This window comes from Coptis chinensis, chromosome 2 (genome assembly GCF_015680905.1).
Source record: "Coptis chinensis isolate HL-2020 chromosome 2, ASM1568090v1, whole genome shotgun sequence".
Taxonomy (NCBI): Eukaryota; Viridiplantae; Streptophyta; class Magnoliopsida; order Ranunculales; family Ranunculaceae; genus Coptis; species Coptis chinensis.
The window spans coordinates 99,863,393-99,886,597 of record NC_141457.1 but is presented as its reverse complement, the minus strand read 5'-3'; the positions used below and the strand labels follow the sequence as shown (position 1 = coordinate 99,886,597).

Genomic DNA, 23,205 nt, shown 5'->3' with positions numbered 1-23,205 from the left:
TTCCAAAAACTTGTTCATATTACATGATTTATTCACGAAGAAAAAAATTAAATAACTCAAACACTTGATTCAAAATCAAGTCATAATCCAACAATAATGCAATTTGCATAACCCATCCAACAAATTGCTAATATACTGATCCATCTCAAACAAACTTAATCCAGCTACCATGCTATCTCACTTATAACCTAAAAAACAATATGAAGAAGAATGTGTAAGTTTGTTTAATAAGTAAACTCAAAATATAATCATATAACTACTAAACGAAAAAGATACAATCAACGCTACTATGACAGAAAATCATGTTGGTTAAACCCCAAATGTACACCACTATAGGATATCTGATATGTATACACAAATGACCCTTTACCTAATAGGCAAAGGAAAGAATGTAAGAAATTATACCTATGGAGAGATGCATTGATGGTGTTGAATCTGTATGTGTTCTACATAATTTGAAATTCTAGAAGGTCATGCATGTATTAATATATGTATATTTAGTGTCTAACAAGTTCATTACTTGGTACATCTTTGAAATGTTTAAGATTGGTTACTATATTTTGTGTTACAGCCACTTGACACTTAGTGTATGAGGCAGTGCATAGTGGCTACTAAAATTCTATGGCATTAAAGAAAAGCACAGCAAGAAGGGATAAAGTACTATGGAAAATGCCTAATGTGGTTTGTGACATGTAAACTCCTATAACACTTCAATAACTTTTACCTTCTGTGGTCTAAGTCTTGCACAGTTGCACCCATTAATTTAAAAAGTATAAAAACCAAATGGTTGAACTGATGGTGTTAGGACTTGGGGGTTTACAACACCTAGCAGCAGTAGGTACTAACACTCATTGACCAATAAAAGAGCACCAAAAAGGAGAAAAGAAAAATGCTACTAAAATGTTTGTATTATAGAATTAAGTAATAGGACTGTTACTAAAACGCATACAGGAAATACATTAGGCATTTGTAAGTTTGTCATGCACCTCAAAGTAGAGTCGATCAACTAACCAACAAAGTTTTCGTAATGTTCACATTTCGAGTTATAGATAGCTTCTAAAGAGTTCAAAGAAGAACAAGTAATCTGTTCACCTGTCCGAAGTTGCTTGTCCACCAGTTAAGTCTGCAATTTCTTGAATAAGTGTACTCTCTCCTCTGTGGATTGGTCTCCCTAAAGAAAAGGGATTGCCTTGGCAGCTACAATAAACAACAATAAGCTCTATCAAAACTCATATGACAACACACTGTTACAAACAAGGTATGCAAATATTTTATTATGGTAGATGTATAGATAAAACTACACTTACAGATTATACATCCCAAGTCCCCAGCTTCTTGTGAAGCTCGAAATCCTTGGCCTTTTGGTAAGAATCACATCCAGATTCGATCTCAAAAAACACCCATAAAAAATCTAGATTCACTTAACTATTCAAAAGAAGGAAAATGAAATTTTGGAAGTCTTTTAACCAAGAACGAACCATATATACTTGGGAAAAAAGAGAATGAATCCATGCTTAAACATAGAAAGCACATAATGAGAATAGATAAAAATCAAAGTATATTGGTTCACAAATTCCCCCCCCCCCCGGGCTTTAAATATACTTGATTCAGATCTAGAACTCATAAATTTCGATTTGAACTTGACAAATGAGCTTAGAAGTGCTTCAGAATGAAAGGATTAGAAAAGTATGTTCATTGTAACTCTCTTTATAGGGCTTATCACTAAAGGAGCAAACTTTGTTCAGTAACTAGAAAACTTACCTTCTAAAACCCTCTTTCAGGTCATAGTTCACCATGTTAAGAATGAGAAAGACGACCAACCGAGGAGATCAAATAACACCAAGACATATTTGCGTTGGAAGAGTCGACACGTAGGTTTTGAAGGAGATAAAATGAAGTGTGTTTGAGATGTTATGAGTTTTTTTTTCGTTCACTCTCTTTTTTTTGCTAAAGTTTCTCTCTGAATTATAAAAGGAGATAAAATGAAGTGTGTCTGAGATGTTATGAGTTTTTTTTTTGTTCACTCTTTTTTTTTTTTGCTAAAGTTTCTCTCTCTGAATTATAAAAGTTTCCACGATTTTACTTATTGACGGTTCAAGTGAACACATGAAACTTAAATAGGTTGTGACAGCTTTTAGCTTGGCCAAGCCCAAGTGCATTACATCTGCGTGCTCTTGACAGTTATTTGGTTGCCTGTTGATGGTTCATTAAAAGAAGTGATAAGTCAGTGACTATGTCAATGTTCGCAACATAAAAAAAATGGTCTAGAGAGGTGTTGACAGCTTATTATATTGCTAAAGTTGACTTTTTAAGAAAAATCCGTCAATAAATCATCCTATTTTCTTGACACCTGAGTCATACGCAACATAATGTTGCAATAGCCGTCATAAAATCATAATATTTTATTGACGCTTGTGTCATACATGACATAATATTGGAACAACCGTCATAAAAATATAACCAAGACACCTATCTTGACGGTTTTCAACAAAACTGTTAAGATAGATAAAAAAACAAGCGTCATAATATGTCTTTTTTTTAGTAGTGACTGTCCCATCATTCTGAATTTCAAACTATTTTTCCTTTTCTCGATAATCTCCAATCTCTCGAATGATTTTATCGTGGCTTTCGAAATCATCTACTCGAGCCACAAACAACTTAGGTGGATTTCATGTGTGAAGTTTTTGTAATTCATGACATCATCATGCAGCAATCCACGTGCAAGAAGACGTCCTGATCCTGAGACACCGATGGCATGTCCATTGCATGGAAATAAGTTCTCTCTCAAGTGGTAAGCCATATCCATGTAAGACAACAACCTCTATGTATCAGGATCAATAGCCATGAGCAGCTCATCATCTTTAAACTCTGGATTTGGATCCTACAGAAGTGACTGAACTGACATCACACATCTTGAATGACGTGGTGACCACACATCTTGGATGATGTCCATGCAAAAGTGTGCCAATGTTTATTTCTGAATTTTTTCATCCCAATGTTTATCATGATTGTTGGGAACAATTATCTCCAAAAATCAAACTTAATCTGAACACGCCACCTTCTCAAGGTGTCATCATCTGGACCAAATATTGTTGCATTCCACACAAACAAATTCTCGTCTGATAAAGGATTCGCGCTGCATCCCTTTTCGGACTCCAAATACTAACTCGTAATCGCTGAACACATAAACGAAAACTATGAAATAAGCTTTAATCTTTGGGGTTTTTTGACTTAACCCCCACGGATGTACCTCTTTTTGAGATAACCCTCCATTTTGAGAATCATTACTGATTGCCTCCCATTTCAGAGTTAATTTTTCATATTGACAATTTTGACATTATGTCAAATTTGTAAAAACCTCTCATTTTTAACATACGTCTTTGAAAATTTTGAAAATTCAAAAAATAAAATAAAATAAAAATATGAAAACTCAAAAAATTTGGAAAATTGAAAAAAAAAATAACAAAAACTCGAAAACAAATTAAAAAATATTCTATAAAAGGAAAATTCAAAAAAAAATCCGAAATTTTCTAAAAATTGAAAAAAACAAATCGGGAAAATATTTGAAAAAATTAAAATAAAATTGAAAAATGCATAAAAATTTGAAAAAATAATAAAACAACTCAAATTTTTTGAAAAAATAATAAAATTCATTTGTTTTCCTATATTTTGAGTTGCTTTATTATTATTTTCAAATTTTTACACATTTTTTTGATGTTATTTTATTTTGCCAAAAAAAAAAACTAAATTTTTTTCCGATTTCTTTTTTCAATTTTTGGAAAATTTGGGATTTTTTTTTGAATTTTCCTTTTATCGAATATTTTTTAATTTGTTTTCGAGTTTTTGTTATTTTTTTTTCAAATTTCCAGATTTTTTGAGTTTTCAGATTTTTATTTATTATTATTTTTTTAATTTTCAAAATTTTCAAAGATGTATGTTAAAAATGGGGGGTTTTTACAAATTTGACATAAGGGCAAAATTGTCAATATAGAAAATTAACTCTGAAATGGGGGGCAATCAGTAATGATTCTCAAAATGGGGGGTTATCTCAAAAGGGGGGGTACATCTGTGGGGGGTTAAGTAAAAAAACCCCTTAATCTTTCTTCGTATTCATTGTTCAAACAACCTTAAAATTGTTGGTAACAATTGCTGCAATAAGAACAAACTGTGAATATAAATAAGGCTGGCTGAGACACGGATCAAACGTTTTCTTTAAAGTTGTTTCACGTCTGTTCCTCTTTATGCAGACAAAGCGCGTCAACCTCCAGGATACAACAACTAGTTATACTCTCCTTTGTTTACTACAGATAAACCAAAGAAAAAAAGAAGAATCACGATACTGATCTTATGATTGCCCTCAACTACGTAGTATGAAAAATAGTTTTTTGCTTCTCTTATTAGCTGCTGCTCTAGGAGTATTTATAGAGGAAAAACGTGGAGCACTTAGTAGATCCAGATAGGGTACTGATCCAGTTTCCCGATAAGAATTGGATTCTACAAGTCCATCACATCTGTTTCCCAATCCATATCCAATTCTGTTTCCAAATTTATCCAGAAACAGTTTAAGAAAAATGGTTTACCAAAAATAAGATAAGGGATCAAAAAGAGCCCAAGCCCAAGCCCAAGTTCACCTCTTGTTTTATTCAAAATAACGCAACAATCAACTTAACAAAACAGCTCACTTTCTGACTCGCGGCTGGGATTCGATTTCAGCAAGTATAAATCAAGGGCCCGCAATGCACCACGTTGGATTAGAAATGAAGGGACTCATTTAGGGTGAAACCTTCGAAAACCTTTGGTTCTCCTTTCTTCTCTCTCCCAACCCATGAACTTCCCTATACAACTGTTTTCTTTCGCCCCAAAATGCCTCTTCCTCTCACTGTCTTTCTCTTCGAATCGCTACCCAAGAGTCTCAAGTAAGTTTTTCTATTTCTTTTCCCTTTTTTTTTTTGTATGTGTATAATTAAAAAGGTTGGTTGCTATTATTTTTTCTGCAAATTACTTCGTGTTGCGTTCTTTTGCCATAGATTGATTGGAGTCATCTCAAATCATCGTCCTCTAATCTATGTGTCACTCTTGGAAATCACCGATTTTGATTGGAGTCAAAAGAAGATTAGGAAAAGCAGAAACAAGGTAGGCATAAATTCATAATTGCAAGAACACAACTGCTTATTATATTTGTGATATATATTATTTTCTCGATTTTGTTATCAATCTATATGTCTACTAAAAAAGTAATGGCAGTTATCTTTTCTTCCATTTACACTTTCAGGGATACTGGTGGCAAAAGATACTTCTAAAAACGTATACTTCTAAATGGTTTACTGGTGGCAAAGGATAAATGGTATAGTTAGTTGGATACACCCCTTTCTAAATTTGTTCCTTTTTTTTTTTTGAAGTTGATGATTGACTGAGGTTATTATGTATTTATATGTGAAGTGTTGAGAAGGAATGGTCAAATAGGATGCATTTTGTTTTTTTTTATTATTAAGCATTTTGTTAGTTGGTCAGGTATTGAACTTCCTCGAGTTGGAATAAGCTAAGATAAATGATTAATACATTCACAAACTATTTAACATATCATTTTTAGTTATCTTTTCTTTCTTTTTTCTTCAAGATTGTTCTTCATTACCTTTCTTTTAAAAACTTTGTGCAGTTTTTTGGAGTTAACCACCATTGAAAGTGGCATTTTTTGGTAAGATTTGGGTTCTTCTTTTTTGGTGTTGTCGTTTATACAAAGGAAAATTAATTGGAAAGTATTTATCGGCCCAATAGACTCAATGTAATTTAATTATTATATTTCTTTGAACTGTGTTTCCAAGGTTTCACAAGAAGGAAGAAGATAGGTTGATTTTATGAGCAAATAATTCACTGTGGAGGGGTGCTGCTGGTGTGTATGTTCTTTACGTGATACTATGACTAATGTTATTCATTGCCAACATATTTGTTATAGTTTTAGTACTTATAGTGATGCATATTTCAACTAATATTTTGAGTGTGTACTGCCACTAGAAATATATCACACCAGTCTAGACACACCTTTTGATAACAACTTAAGGTTAATGTTGTTGCTCTTCTTTGATAGATTAATTTTATTGATTAAGGATTTAAGGTTAAATGCTAAAATTAAGTTTACTGTTTTCTAATATGTGAAGCTTAGATGTTCAAAGTTCTTAATGTTGATCATATACTTATTAACATGACTTAGTACCATATATTTGAAGTATTAAATCCGTATGCACATTAAAGAAAGAGTTCCTTGATTAAGAGTTGAACCTTCAAGACCTACCTGATCTGCCAGATTTTGAAAATGTCCAAATCCTACAGAGGCAATAGCTAGACGCTATTATCCTGACTAACTGGACTTAGAATATGTGCTTTAAGCTAATTCAATTTAGAATGTTAATTTACAATTAACCTGGGTGCCTAGCTTATGATACATTTTCCGGTATAGGTTTCAAAGTAGATACTCTAAATAGCATTCAGGTGAACTTTTGTGACCTAACACTATAGGTTACATCAATTACTATTTTATATCAACTTAACAAAACAGCTCGCTTTTTCTAACTTGCGGCTGGGATTCAATCTAAGGGTGGATAAATCGACGGTCCCGCCACAATATGAGAGAGATTGTTAGAAATTAATTAGGAGTTTTAATTATGAAATTAAACAGAAAAAAAAAACCCCTTCACCTCTTACCTCTTCTTCTTCCTCACATCGTCACTCTAGTATTTTTCTTTCCAAAATCCTTTGGTCTCCCATCTTTCCAATTCCTCTCTCTCCAAGAGGTGGAAAACATCTCTTCTGATCAATTCTTATTGGAAGCTTGACTCAGGTAAGCCTTCTCTCTTTCCTCTATCGGTATGTGTTGTGAATAACTCTTCTTCTGATGAACAAAACATTATCCACTCTTCTCTATCATGAATTTGCGAATCTCTTTTCCCAACCCTCAATATTGCCACGTGTTATTTGTTATTTTATATGATTTGAGTTGTTTTCCTACTATAGTTTCCGGTCGGGGGTGGGGAGAAGACGAGTTCTATATGTTTCGTAGATGTTGATGAAAGTGAAGATCACGGAGAACTAAACTAAGACCTGCCATTCAAGGTATGACTAAGTTTAAGACCTGCCATTCAAGTTCTATACAAATTGAAAGACTGAAGTTTCGAATATAGTCAGAGTTGAGATATGTGCACAGACACTATTAAAACACACAATTAGCATGACTAAGTTAAGCGCCTCACAGATCCCATAATTTTGAAATGTATAGATTAATATTTTGAAATCATCCAGCCAACAATGGTATATGCATCTCCAGCTGCAATTGGAGAATGGCAGCTCAACAAATCATGACTGCCTAACCAACAAATATGGACTGGGGTCCAAAGCCTAATGAAATGGAATGGTATTAGAATAATCCATTCCTTTGTCTTAGACAGAAAATGTAAGTAATGACCAAGGCTCCACAAGTAAGGTCACTTCCTTTATTACCAATTAAACAGGTAGTCAATCCTTCAACCGGACAAGTGCGTTTTTAATATTTGTGTATGTTTTTGCAAGAATATTCTGTAGTTTAAAGGTGTTTATTAAAGTTTTGTGCGTTTACTTTGTCGCAGAACAATGTTGAAGTGGTTGTAGATGAAGATGAAGGCGTGTCTTACTGTTCCGACCAAGGTTTTTCTCTTTCTCTTTACAAGTTTTATTCTTAGTCCACCTGAATATCTTTACTTCAAATGCATTTTTTGTAAATTCAGGTTCTTTAGTGGTCCTGTAATGATTGGCACATGGTTAGTATGTTCCCCTATCATAGATGTAGCTATGTTCTTTCAGTATCGCTGCTTAAAATTATTGTTGCTAACATTATTGCTTGAGACCCCTTTAATCTTGGTCTTCTAGCTGGCTCTCGCGCTTGAAATTAGAACATTATTCAATTATAGCCACCTCACAATTAGAAAAATAACTCTTCGCTACTTCGCCTTCTCCAAACTGCTTCTTCCACTATATATTCTTTCTTATGCCTCAAAGATCCAAGTTGTTGTTTTCTTCATTTAAGCCTACACCATGATAGTTCTTCATAAATAGTGCCGCCTGGTAAGCAATCTCCACTATCTTATCTTATATTTGTTTTTTATTATCTCAGATCGATTAAACTACCCTACTCCAACTGAGAAGCTTTCGCAAAAAAAAAAAAAAAAGTTTGTACACTCTTTCTTTAGTTTGTCGAAAATTGGTTAACCACCTTTTGAACTATGAACTATGGTAACCTCATTGATTTATTCTATTTGTAGCTATCATTTCTCTCTACAAATTTTAGAAACCAATACCATCAATTACTATTTCATAAAAAATTAAATTGGAAGCAATTGGTGTCGCAGCACACATACGTAGTAATAATATGCATACAGTTGATTCTTTGGTCACAAAATCGTAACAATGAATGTGAGTTTGTTAATCATGTCGCTTCCTTCAGCGTACTTCTCCATTTATAGTCACGCCTACAACATTTGATAAGAGATGTTAAGGCTTTGTGGTTGGAAGTTTTATCTTTCTTTCTTTCTTTTATTATTATTATTATTTTTATAATTTAATTTTATTTGACAATGAACACAATTCCCTCTTACTATAGATTGGTAATCTGTGGCTATCTCTTAGAACGTACTCGATTTTATATATGTTTATTATATTTTTCACCTATTTAGAATCCTATGACACAATTCCTTCTCACTATAGATTGGTAATCTGTGGCTATCTCTCAGAGCGTACTCTGAGCTTTTATATATGTTTATTACATTTTTCGCCCATTTAGAATCCTGAGTAACAAGGAGATCAAATCAGTTTTGGGTTAACCTCAAGTGCTTTTAACACTACAGATCAAATTAGAGATTTTAATTATGTAGTTTGATATGTAGTCTGTTTGTGAAGGTCTGTTTGTATGTGTAGTTTGATATTTGATATTGACATTGGCTATTGTTTTCGGACCCCGTACCACACCATGCAAAAAACAACTGTACCGTACTTTAACTAGACAACGAAAAGTATTATACTGTTTTTTTTTTATCTCTGTTCTTTTTCAAACCACATCTTCTTAGATGTCCTTTTCATTTTATTTCTGTGCTACTTAAGGGCTTTGGTCAATTTTTATTTCTTTCTTCCGTCGTTCTTATTTTTTCTCTTATCACTTTTTGGTTCCTTGGTGTTCATTCTTATTTTGTGACTCCTTATAGATGTATGCTGGACTGATTGGAAGCGCACACGGCCATAAAAGTCTAGGAGTCCCTTTGAGTGTGTTTTTTTTGATCCCATAGATTCTCCCCGAATACACACAACCACTTTGAGTACAATTTCTCAAGTGCAATTGACTACAATACATTTCAATGCAAACGACGAGATTTGGTTTATATAGATGGGAATTCTGTGATCATATATTTATATCCCCGCTTAGAGCATATAGCTTGAAGGTTAAGTCATAATGATTGAAGTAACTTACAAATTGTTTTTTTTAAAGGAGACACATTTGTTGCTGTTTTGAGTTGTTAGAGCTTAAGCTACTAGAGCTGGGCGCCGTGTAGAAATGCAAGAGCCAAAGCAACCATTAAGGTCGAGGTGCGGTCCCTGCATAGCCTTGAAATCTTGATTTGGTTGTAGTGTAGCGTGTAAGGTCGCAAGGAGCCATCTTTGCTTGCCCATTGAATCTTATCACATTTAATGTTCATTTGACATATTTTTCTTCTTAAAACTAAACATTATTCATATCGGCTTTGAATGCCACAAAGTGTTGAGACATATATTCTTTTCAAAAGGAAATTCTTAAGCTTTCTTTTATTCATTATGATAAAAGGATCCCTTTGATTGTGAAAATCCTATGCTATAGAGTAAAACTTGAGAAATTATATGAGCTTTTCAACTTTTTGTAGTATATATTTGGCATGAATTTTTAAGGAACGATTTAGACTATGTAATTTGTTGAATAGATGTTATGCTCATTCAAATGTGCTAAACCGATTACATGTAAGCAATCGTTTTGATAATGTCTATCTCTATGTCATTGGTGTACCTATTTTAACTCGAGTGTACTCCATCATGTCACACAATGTATTATCTGACATAGTTAGGATTAGCTCTTATCATATCTATTGCTACTTAAATTGTTCATCTTTGTTGTCATGGGCATTACTTGGGTTGTTTGGTTATGTGTAATCCTTTTTGAATAAATGAATGAAAAGATTCCCATGGATGAGTAATTAATTGTTTGACATTAATAATTCCGTGATTGTTGGGATATCGATCTCTTAAGGTTGGCTTTATAAGTTACACATTTTCCCCTACCATCGGTAGAATGGAGGTCAAAGCTAATAGAGATAAATATTCACCATATGCGGGTATGCTTGCTGCACATATATTTATTAATATCGTTATTTCCTTGCACATACATATATGTTCAGAGGCGTATGTTTCCCCCTTGGTTACGCAATGGTCTTCTAGCAATATATGTGGATAAGCCGACAATATGTTATGAACATATTCCATGCATGGTATTCTTCATGATTTGGGATGTGGCTTGGACCGAACTCATCTATGCATTTGCCTCCTAGAAGCGTCCCAACTCGATGAAATCCTTAAAAATATTTGGAGGAGATAACTAAATTTAATTCTCATATTTCTTAGGGAAAAAATAATGCTAGCAACTCGAAACGTGAATATCTAGTGCGGATTAAAGTGTATGACGGCACATTATATGTCATTTTTCTTATAATAATTACTTTTTGTTTACGGTGGTGATACTCCTACAGGCGATGCTTTCTCAGCGTAGACTTTTTTAGGTGTTTCAAGTGAAGATAGTCTTGAAAAGTGGACAGGTTTGAGAAATGAAAGAAAACGTTATTGGGAAAAAGTACTTGATCATACTGGGGCTATCCTTAGACAGCAGGAGGACGAACTATCAAAGATTCAATCTGATATTTGTAAAGAAATATAATTAGTAGATGTTACAAAGCAACAAACTTTGCCCATGGTCATTACTACTGTTTTTGATATGGAAATTGGCAGAGTAGATGATATGGTAATGCTTAAGTCCCAAGCTGAAAATCGTGATAATCATGATTTAAAGGTGAGCTTCTTCAATACTTCAATTTGTATGACAATGAAACTATTTCATGCCAGTTTGTTCTGAATCCTCTCCTCTTATGTTCTGCAGTTTAGCAAGGATGATGCTTGGTTCATGCAATTTTTTGAATTCAATCGTGGATGGGAACTTAAATTGTATTCTCATGTTGGATCTGATTACAAGGAAATTTTGTACCCTGTTGTCAATGAAGTCATATATTCGGGTATGTATTGATTCACATACTCTTTAATACGTTATATTTGTCATCATATTTTTTTTTCTTTTATTTTTAATATAATATTTGCATGTACTTTCCCGAGTTCCTCCCCTTGGAATGTTAGGAAGTGAGGGTGTAAGGAAGTAGAAAGGTATTAGTATATGTAACTATGTCTGAAAGACATCCTAATTTGATGAACTCTTAGACGATTTGATCTGACCTCCATAGGTTGAAACAACAAATGTGCAAATAATTGTGGGATGTTCACCGGGGTCAAATACTAGGCAAGACATGTGTATATGCTTTAACTATTCATAGTCTAGGTGTTCAGTTCTTTTACAATTATTAAATCTGAAACAAAATAAGGGCATTACTACTTTTTATGATTAAGGATCATGGTAGCATCATAGATAATAAAGAAAAAACAATGTAACTATTTTATGTAAGCGTGCCTGCTTAGAATAAGTTAATGAAAAATATTTGAGTCTTATTGGTTCTTGACTATTACCTGATTTTTCTTTGTTATCATATACTTACAAGTTGTTCCTTATGTACAAGAAAATAACAATCAATTCCAAAATCCAGGTACAAGTGACCCTTACAAGAACTATTCAAGGGAATGTATGGCTTAATTAGGTGTTCAAAGACCTCATTGGACTTCTTAATATACAGTTCAAGCTATGAAGATTTAAAATATATTGGGTATGTATATCAAAAAGTGTTTCCATCTCACTTTCAATATAATTATTCGCTCTTGATGTTTACAGATATGATATGGGAATTTCTCACCACAGCTTTCTCTGAAGTGATTTGATTTGCTGTGGGGGGGGGGGGGGTTATATTGGAAACTTAGTTTCTAAGAGTAAGGAATCAAATGTTATATATCTAACATGGCTATACACAATAAGTAACTTGACCATTAATTTCATGTGTTCAATGCGTCGGTATGCTTTTGTTGAAATATTCATTTGGTTGAGAACTCCTCTCCATTATTAGTTACCATTGAAAGTTATGACTTGCTGAGTCTTTAGGAATACATTAATTCATGATTAATTTAGGAATATCGTCCATTTGCAATTTTGCAACACAATACAATGCCAATAAATTTTTTACAATAATACAATAACATCAAAATAAAAGTAAAAGTATGAAAAAAATTAAAAAAAAAAGTCATGCATAAAAAAATAAAAAAAATAAAAAGTCAGGATTGAAGAATAGGCTCAGAAAAAAATTGATACATAACTCGATTCAAATATTTATGGACAATTTAGATTAAGTTGTACTACATCGACTTCAACTACTCGATGATCAATTGCAAACAACTTTGTTTCAATAATAATTTTGTAATTGTTATGTTATCCAATTAGCTATGTTTTCCTAAGTTCCAAGAAAACTACTCTTCCTCACTAAATAGTTGTTATTTTTTAACGCCCATTTTTTTTTTCATCGTTGTCTACTTCTCAAATTTCCTTTACCATTACAATAAATGCACGTTTAATTTTAAGTCACACCATCATCAATGAGGTCTTTTTATGAAATCCGTGCCGAAGGCACGGGTATTAACTAGTCAATATAACAAGGGAGGGAAGTTTTATGACCAATGGCTGGGATTCAGTTTCGGGGGTATAAATCGATGGTGGGGACGAGTGCCACGATAACAACAACGTGAGGTGGATTATAAATTAATTAGAGTATTAATTATGAAATTAAACAAAAAAAAAACCCTTCGTCTCCTCCAAATTTCCTTCACCCTCTATATTCTCCACTTTATGTCTCCCCTAAAAAAAAAAAAATAGCCATCGTTCTCTCTCTCTCTCGAAATTGACCTTTCGAAAATTAAAAAATTAATTGGGACTTAATGTGAAAACCTCTTGGGTTCTCTCTCCTTCTGCCTCTCAGTTTAATTGGGAGTCATAATTGTGAAGACCCATTCGTTATCTCTCCCGGTCTCCCCCACCCCTTAGTGAAGAAGCGTGAAAATTTCTTATCTATATCTAGCTTTGGGTTCGATCTACTTTTACAGGTATTAAATCATATGTCTTCTTCTTATTCCAAATAACAAGAGTCTATGTTTTTTTCCCCACCGCTACTTCCACTCCTCTCTGGGTTTTACACCCATCTTCTTCCACTTACTAATAATTCGTATCCATGGAGTGAACTGCATAAATCATGGTAATTAGTAAAGATTTCTCTATTTAACAAGCCTTGAATACTTTGTATTTGTGCATTTAGATAGTAGTTTCTGTTATCGGGCAAATTTTTAGTAATATAGGATTCCAGTAATTAGCAAGCCTTAATCTCCTAGAATTTAGAGTGGTATAAGAATTAGTATCCGTGGACGAAAAGGAAACTACGTCAAGTACAAGGCTCTCTCTGATTCTCTATCCTATAAATAATGCTTGGGTTTGCCCGAGATATAGCTGTTACTAATTAGATTTCTCTGTTTCATCAATGATTTTTTTGATTGGTTGGCAGGCAGGATTGAGGTATCTATCTCCATCAGTGAGATGGGGGATGGTTGTTTTGAACTCCCAAAACATGTTTGGTCATAACTGCGGTATGTGTTGTTTTGATGAATTGGTAACAAATTATGTTCACACTACTCTTTACAGTTGTAACTCCCTAAATGTAATTTGTTAGGACTTAGAAGACCAAGAGTTTCAAAATGGGAATTTGCACGGTCTAAATGATAATTTTGTGTAGAATTATATAATGAGCTTATTTGAATTTTTTTTCTGTATGGAATATAACAGGTACCCTGAAAAAATGAAGGAGCACATTGAGAATGCATGTCCTGTGTGCTGTGGAAATTGCAATTTGCAAGGCTTGCTTGCGAGCGACTATAGTGGTGGTGTGGACTTTTACTTTTTGCTTCTGTTACTTTTTAATTTCTGGTAATACTTTTTGGAGAATACCAACATACTATTTGTGTACAGTCTAGATGTGAGGACCCAATCCAAATGTCAAACTTCAGCGGCTCCTCTACTTGCTACATGGAGCATTGCCTCTCCTCCGGCATTTTGCACAAGTGGACAAAATTTCTGTGTAAAATACATTGAACTTTTTCTAAATGCCTCCACAGGATATGTCAGATTATGATGATGTAAGATATTGCTGTTCTGGAGCTGATGTTTGTTTAGAATGCTGGCCACTAATGACCATTGCTATTAAAGTGATTGATACTACACTTAGATGTTTGGGAGCTGATGATTTTGCGTAGACTATGTCTAAGAGATTATATCCGTTTCGCTGCAGTTTGTCATGCATGGAGGTCCATTGCAGTAGAGAACATACACTACCTTCATGAACTCAATCGACTTCCTTGGTTGTATATGGTTATTGTTATTCTCTGAATTCTGCCATTTAGCGTTCTTAATTTTTTTCTATCGTTTTAGTGAATTAATGGAGTAGGTTGTATTGCACTATCGTTTATAGATGCGTTTACCATTTTTAATGTTTTGGTTTTGAATGTATAGTTACTTTGGAAAAAAAGACTGCGGTGGAATTGCACCAAGAAAGGTTACGAGAGTCGTCGCTTCACACACAAAGGGCTGAGGAAGTCGAGGTATATTTTCCCCTAATATATACATTTGTTTTCCCATTACGCTTCATATAATCATGTTGTTTGTAGTACTTATATTTGTTATATATGACAACATATAACATTTTAATATCTAAGATTGATCAGTTTTAAACCTAACTACTTTATATGGGCATGGTTAAAGTTAATGAATTGAGCACAACCTAATAAGATCCAACACCCATTGTGTCAAAACATTTGAGTTAGTAACATAATGAGGTTGTTCACAATCTGATAGAATTTCCCTTTCAAAGAGTGATATACTCGAAGTGTCCGAGGCCATGTTTTCGAAAATCCAAGTACTCAAGGTATTGAGGTCTAAGTGTCAGTGTGTATTTGAAACTGAGCTGCTTTAGGTTAATTTGTCTACTAAAAGCTCACAATAATTCTCTAGAGTTTGTATTTGTTTTTCTTTGGGTTAGTTAGACTTACCCCCCATTTTCAAAAATATTAGGGTCACCCCCCATTTTCACGTCGTCCCAAGTCAACAAGTCTTGATCATATCTTATCTCGAAAATCTATTGTAGTGAAAAGACCAAACTACCCTTAGCCATGAGTAATGACGCAAAAAACCCCTTGACTTTGAGTCATCACACCAAGTCAAATTAGACACGTGTCACGATCTCCAACGAAAAAATCAAAGGTCAAAATTGATCCAAAGAAAAAGACACCAACTACCCCTAATCGTGTAATTACTCTTTTGCCACTGGACTATTTACCAAAGTTTGAACTGTGAAACACGTGTCACCATCCTGTGAAAGTAATCCAACGGTCATAATAGATTACCAAAGAAATTACTTCTCAGTCACAGTAGATAGACACGTGGAGTCATCCAGTGCATTCTATCCAACGGATCGAAACTAAAGTAAAACTAGCCGTTGCCTAAAGCCATCAAATTGACTTCATCTTCTCATAAAAAACAGACTTCATCTTCTCCCTAAAGCCATGAAATTGAAGATGGGTGGCGGTCATGAGTCAAACTCCAACTGCATTCCGATTTACAAGGTACTTAATATTGTCTTATTGTTGCTTTCAAAAGGTAAGACATTAAACTTTTTTTAGGTTTATCGTTAATTTGAACTTTCGGGGGCTATTACTAATTAATGTTTTAACAGTGGGGTAGGTATGTCTAAAATATGTTTATAATGTTTCAGGATTGTTCATGCTTATTGTGTGGCCAAAAGACACATAAAACAGCTCAATGCCCTTGGATGCACGTAATTTGTAAGAATTGCAACAACGAATGCGACTTGCTTGAAGACAATAACAAAAAAAGGTTTATCAAATGTCAGAAATGTGAATTGGCGTAATGGCTAGATGATTTAATGGGAAATTCAAGTGACAAACCCAACGATCTTGGTAGTCCAGTTGCAGTTGAGAAAGGCACTGGATGCTTTGCATGTAAAGCAGAGGACCATTGGTCATATACTTGTCCTTGGAAGCGGTCTCCGTGCAAGATAAGTACTACTATTAGGGACGTGAGGACTTCAACTCAACTAAGAAGCAAGGGCGAGAAGTTTCTGAAATGCCCAAGGTGTGATCAGTTTGAATGGCTGGAACTTGCAATTGCAAGTTATAAGAAGGAGAAGTCTGAACCAAAGAAGTTGGTTTTTGAAGAAGAGGCGGAGGAGTCATCGTCTTCGAAGTCCAATTCCAATTTGAAATTGAATATTGAGTTAGTCATAGAAGATTTATCTGAAGCATTTAATGCAAAGATTCTTCTTAAAGGAAAGGAACATATGAAGCAAATTTAGCATGTTAATTTGCAGGGACTTGATGTATTATTTTGTACTGTTGTCTTGTTAGCTATTAATCAAAATTGTGGTTTGTTGACTATTATTAATTACTGTTAAGTTTACTATCATAAAAACATATAAGTCATTCCCTAATACAATAAGTTTAGGGTTTCCCTAAAACATAAGATAAAACATGACAAAATTAGAAATAGGGTACCCTTAGAAATATATAAGTCATTCATAATATCTTAGGTCCAAAACCAAACATTGTCCAAGTACCATCCACAAAAAAGACCAAAATAACAAAACAAGTCATTACATGCCCAAAATGTAACAATCTTGCAAAGTTTCCAACCATCCAAAATAACAAAGGTACCCAAATCACAATAACCCTTCCTGCAGAGTTTAGAGTTTCCAATCTGGCCTCACAGTTTGGAACTTCTGCCTTGATGTTGGATTTGGTGGAGGAGCTAGTGGTGGTTTGTTTTGTTTTGTGGCCTTGGCCATTTTTGGTGGTGCACCTGAACTGCTGTTTAGTTTCTCTGCTACACGTGGTGGCATGTAGGTGTCTTTAAGCCTCTTCATAAGGTCAGCAAAAGTATGCCTTTGCTCTGGAGCCTAATCAAATAAACACTAGATCAGCCAATTTACAAAACAGAATCAATTTGATATAAATCAGTTCAACTTATCAACCCATAAACCTATATTATACTCTACCTGGAATGTATTAGCCTTATGTGGCTTCTGTGGTAATGGCACTCCACCAGCTGCCAATGTTTGTAGTTGCTTTGGTGTTGGTGGTTGAAAATTCACAATAGAAGGCTTTGTAGTGGCCTTTGTTGGTATTGTCACAGTTGAACATGCTGCCTTGGTTTTGGCCCTAGTGTTGGCTGTGATGATGATGGCTGACTAACAACTGTTTCTTTGGACTTGTCCCTAGTGCTGGGCTGTGATGAAGTTGCTTCCTTGGTTTTATCCCTATGCTGGGCTGTGATGAAGCTGCTTCCTTGGTTTTGTCCCTAGTCTGGGCTGTGATGAAGTAGTTTCCTTGGACTTGCCCCTAGTGATGGGTCGTGATGATGATCTTTGGTGACTAAGAACTATTTCCTTGGACTTGTCCCTAGTCTTTGGGCTTTGTGATGATGGTGAAGGTGGTACTTGACTTGAACTTGCAGCTTTGGACTTGCTCCTAGTCTTTGGGGTGTGATGATGGTGAAGTTGGCACTTGATTTGAACTTGCACAAATGGACTTCCTTCTAGTGCTGGGTTGTGAAGGTGAAGTTGGTGGTTGACTTTCAGTGGCAACTTTGGACTTGTTTCTAGTGCTGGGTACTTGACTTGGTTGTGATGAAGGTGAAGCTGGTGGTGGTTGACTTGAACTTGCAACTCTAGACTTGCTTCTAGTGCTGGGTTGTGAAGGTGAAGCTGGCAATGGACTTTCAGTGGCAACTTTGGACTTGCTTCTAGTGTTGGGTTGTGAAGGTGAAGATGGCACTAGACCATTTGATGCTTGTGAAGATTCTACATCTTTGGCCTTAGATTTACCTATTATCAATATAACATAATACGACTGGTGCTATGTGGCGGCTGAGATTTAATCTCATGCCCCTTGAGATTAGTACTCTAAAAAAAAAGAAATTCTATATTGAATCAAACAAAAAAGAAATGCTATGTGGCGGCTGAGATTTAATCTCATGCCCCTCGAGATTAGTACTCTAAAAAAAAAGAAATTCTATATTGAATTAAACACTTACTAGATTTAATCAAACAAAAAAGAAATTCTATCATCTTCTATATATATAATCAAACACTTACTCCCAGATTGAATCAAACACTTACTAGATTAGTATTCTCAAAAAAGAAATTCTATCCTCTTCTATTTATAGAATCAAACACTTACTGAATTGTGTTTCAGTAAAAGACTTTTGTTAGACATAGACAGTGTAGAACTACTTGAACTCCTTTTTCTAGGATAATTAGGCTATCCATTCTTTATAAATTGTAAGGTTGACATTTGCAATTCAGACAATGGACAGAAACTGCACCCCGGCAATGTTTCAAGTAAGTTCGTCTCATGTTTTCTACGTGAACAATGCTTGCAGTTTGTTTGAAGGTCCCATTTTACATTCTCTTTAACTTTGCAACCTTTATGTACAATTGCATTATTAACCGAAATAGTTATTTTAAAATTCTCAAGTATGATTTTGGGATTACTTCAAAACCCGGATGTTGTACGTAGGGCGTAGGGGATTGAATTTCCTCCTCGCCGACATGGGGTTTTGAGGCCTAATCCAGTTATAATAGCATGGATAGGAACCGAAGCGTTAATATTGGGCTCTATCCCTGGCCTTCATGCTTGAAGTTGGACCAGAGCTTGGTTCAGATCCTCTTCTATATATATAATCAAACACTTACTCCCGGATTGAATCAAACACTTACTAGATTAGTATTCTCAAAAAAGAAATTCTATCCTCTTCTATATATAGAATCAAACACTTACTGAATTAATTATGTTTCAGTAAAAGACTTTTGTTAGACATAGACAGTGTAGAACTACTTGAACTCCTTTTTCTAGGATAATTAGGCTATCTATTCTTTATAAATTGTAAGGTTGACACTTGCGATTCAGACAATGGACAGAAATTGCACCCCGACAATGTTTCAAGTAAGTTTGTCTCATGTTTTCTACGTGAACAATGCTTGCAGTTTGTTTGAAGGTCCCGTTTTACATTCTCTTTAACTTTGCAACCTTTCTGTACAGTTGAATTATTAGCCGAAATAGTTATTTTAAAATTCTCAAGTACGATTTTGGGATTACTTCAAAACCCGGATGTTGTACGTAGGGTGTAGGGGATTGAATTTCCTCCTCGCCGGCATGGGGTTTTGAGGCCTAATCCAGTTATAATAGCATGGATAGGAACCTAAGCGTTAATATTGGGCTCTATCCCTGGCCTTCATGCTTGAAGTTGGACCAGAGCTTGGTTCAGTTTTCAGCTTTCACAGAGCTTTTAAATTTTGCACAAAGCCACAAACTTAATAACAAAAAAGAAACAAAGTAATGCTTAGAGCTTTCGAATTACGGTAGATCGTAATTGATGTTTTATTGGAATAGATCCAATCTGTTCAATGAATGCAAACGCAAATGACATAATGAATTTTGATTTGGGACATTTCTATAATTTATGATTTTATTTATGATAAAAGTCATAAAACTTTTTTTTTTTTTTTTTTTTTTTTTTATAAAAATGTTGATTGGGTCATATTTTTCAGCTAGATTTGTAGTGCTTTTTTTTGTTTGTTTGTTTTTGGTAAAACGATTTGTACTCCTTGAAACATTGGATGGAGTATGGACTCTGGAAGTGTGGAGTTAAAATTTAAAAATTGGTTATTGGACTGGACTGGAATCACTTGATCCACTGACTATTACGTCGATCCACTGACTATTACGTCCATTTTCTGAGTTAGCCAATGGGCCAGGTGACCAGGTCATTTTGGTTTTCTGTTTGCTTTTTTTTTTTTCCTAATGTTGCACATGGTTGAACCTGGAAGTTATATTCTGGGGTGGGTCGAACTTCCATACCTATTCTCAATCCTCACAGGTAAGGCTTTGTATTGATATAACAGTTTTAAAACGTAACTATCAACAAACTCCTTTTATGAGCTGAATGCCTGAGTGTCTTCACTTTGGGGACATTTGGGACTACCTGCAATACTTCTGGATCAAGTGAAAACTGACAAGAATCATAAGCAATTCTTGCAAACGTATCATTGTTTAAAATGTATTGATGTTCACTATTCTATTTCCTGCTACAGATATGAAGCTACATACGTGAAGAGGCTTCGTGAAACTCTTCTGGGTGAAAAATTCTTGAATCAGTTATTGATCCCAAGCGGAACTATAAAGTGATATCATCCTGAGGTATTTTAGTAATATTACAATTAAACTCCAACTTTTGTTATGAAACTCGAGTCAGTATGTTTTCTAAGATAAAATCTATCTTCAGAAACACCACTTTTAAAGATTCCATCCATATGAATAGAAGTGCACTTCTATCTGTTGCACAAAAAACTTATGATGTCAATATGGGTTGAAAACTTATTCAGTTTAGTCTCCTACCATTACTTGCATATCATTTAGATATTTACTTAACCATATCATTCAAATTAAGCCACGCTATATCTATGTGCATGGTACAAGCAAATAATGTTCTAGCTCCACTACTGAGTTAGGGCCCCCAGTTGTACTCAGTAAGTTAATCCAAATCTGCACTCTCCCTCTGATCTGAGATTTGTTTTTGTTTTCCACTTTGTGCACTAGCATCATCAGCAACATGTGTCAGTGCATTATTAGCTTCTTCGGCAGCATTAGTATTATATCAAGTTCATGAATTGATGCATCCTTAGCTTCATCAGCAACATAAAACCTTATCAGCTTCATGAGTCCAAGTTTCCAAGAGTTACAAATTTGGTATGCCTGCTCATCAGTAAGAGTAGTGGCAAAGTAACCAATTCTCATCACGGTGCTCGGTTTGTAACTTAGAGTAAGTATTTCCTTCAAAATAAACTATAGGAACTATTTCGTTACATTCTATTAATTAAATGAGTAGTTACATTAATGATAGGAGTCTTGTGAGGGACTATCTCAAGAAATCAACTTCGAAAAACAATCTGATTAAACTTTATCAATTCATTAATTCTTTTGTTGCCTAATTAATTTTAATTTGAATGCAAGCAATATGTCAACTCCACAGAAGTTCAAATAAAGAAAACAAAAAAGGAATCTTGCAAGCATATATTGACCCCAAAAGTTTTCTTTGAAAGTTTCTTATTACTTTTCTCACTTCATGTACTTTTGTCATCCGTGGAAATGTAAAATAATCACTTTTGTGAGAGTTACTTTTCTTTCAGTTTGCCTTTGGTGGGTCATCTTGCCGTACTATGCTTTGATTTCTTTTGCTTTACTGCTTAAAAGTATAAACATATCCGTAAGATTGATCTCCTTCGTTCTAATTAGACAGTAACTCAGCCACATCGTGATTGATCTCCTTCGTTCTAATTAGATAAGTGGCCAGTTTGGTTTGGAGAATATATGAAAATTTTATTCTTCTGTAGTACTACTCACAAATCAGCTGAATTTCGTGTCCTGGATGCTATCTTCAGAAAGTTAGTTAAATTAACATTGTTCTATTTGTATCTCTCTCTTCAGTAGTTTTCTTGCGGACACTTGGAAAAAACTCTTTGGCTGGGAGTTGAGTGAGAAAATTGACTACACTTGGAAAAAACTCTTGCATAATAAGGTTTGTATTTATTTATTTTCTTTAGTGTATCCAATTATGATTTGGAGAGTCTTTTAAATCAATTGAGGTACGATTACCGTTTATTTTTTAAGTTAAAAGGTATAATCATCATGGAACAACAAACAGAAGTAGAAATTCATAAAGCAAGACTTCGGGAGTAATTGCACGCTCAAAATGCTAAGAATATTGGGGTATCTTTTTATACTACACCTTCTCCAGTTCTTCTGTACTTTTGTTAGCATCTACAGTCTAAAAAGTAACAAACTGATTTATGAGTTGTTATTTTTTATATTATTTATCTTATTCCTTATATTGTTTGTTTAAATAAATTTTTATCACTTTTTGGATGAATGTATTATTAGCATTTAGGAAGAAAAAGAAATAACAACAGAAACGATTACAATGTTTCTCAGAATTCAACTTCTTCAGCTCTTTCTCAACATTCCATCTCACAAGGAATAGTACAGCAAACGGAAGTAAAAATTCATAGAGCAAGACTTTGGGAGCAATTTTGCGTTAAAAATACTAAGAATATTGAGGTATTTTTTTTATTCATACCACTTCTCCACTTATTCTGTACTTTTGTTAGCCTCTACAACCGAAAAAGTAAAAAAAATGATATCTTGGTAAACTAAGCTATAAAATACCTCTTTCTACCGTAGTATGAAGAATTTTTCATCTAATTCATGAAATATTAACCATCATGTATTAATAATTGAGAGATAATTGCTACTGGACATGTCATGCTATCAATTTTTTAAATACTACGAAGATGCATTGCGAATTCATATTATATATATTGTTAAGCAAAGATTTGATGGGGTATCTTTTTATACTACACCTTCTCCAGTTCTTCTGTATTTTTGCTAGCATTTACAGTCTAAAAAGTAACAAACTTATTATGAGTTGTTATTTTTTTTTTTTTTTTTAATCTTATTCCTTATATTGTTTGTTTAAATAAAAGTTTGTCACTTTTTGGATGAATATATTATCGAGCCCGTTACGTAGACTCCACTTATTTAGACTCCAATCTCACTCCAAATCTATACCGTTAGATTCTACTAGCATCTTTGGTTAGATTATTATTTCCACGCCCTTCTACAAATACTAAAAGGGTATTTTCGGTAGATAGGTTCGGTTAAGAAAATTAAAACTTACGAGACTGAGAGAAAAACCCAAAACCGCCAATGACCATACCCTTTCTCCATCCTCCCTCAACGCCGCACAGTGAGTCTATGGTTACCTATTGAACCAAAGTTCTCTATTCTTCT

General features: G+C 34.2%; 2 long non-coding RNA genes across 4 annotated transcripts; both read left to right on the top strand.

The window, feature by feature from the left end:
• The first annotated feature begins 5,275 nt into the window (after positions 1 to 5,275).
• LOC147519587 (uncharacterized) lies at positions 5,276 to 7,675 on the top strand. 3 transcript variants are annotated; one of them, XR_015214254.1, is made up of 5 exons: positions 5,276 to 5,344; positions 5,657 to 5,695; positions 5,823 to 5,890; positions 7,009 to 7,107; positions 7,617 to 7,675. It is a non-coding gene; the product is annotated as an uncharacterized LOC147519587 (long non-coding RNA). The 3 variants fall into 3 exon arrangements; XR_015214255.1 differs by lacking the exon at positions 7,617 to 7,675 and adding an exon at positions 7,294 to 7,528; XR_015214256.1 differs by lacking the exon at positions 7,009 to 7,107 and having other exon boundaries at positions 7,617 to 7,674.
• A 3,117-nt stretch (positions 7,676 to 10,792) lies between these two features.
• Positions 10,793 to 12,114, top strand: LOC147519586 (uncharacterized). The gene is made up of 3 exons (XR_015214253.1): positions 10,793 to 11,107; positions 11,195 to 11,327; positions 11,907 to 12,114. It is a non-coding gene; the product is annotated as an uncharacterized LOC147519586 (long non-coding RNA).
• The last annotated feature ends 11,091 nt before the right edge of the window (positions 12,115 to 23,205 follow it).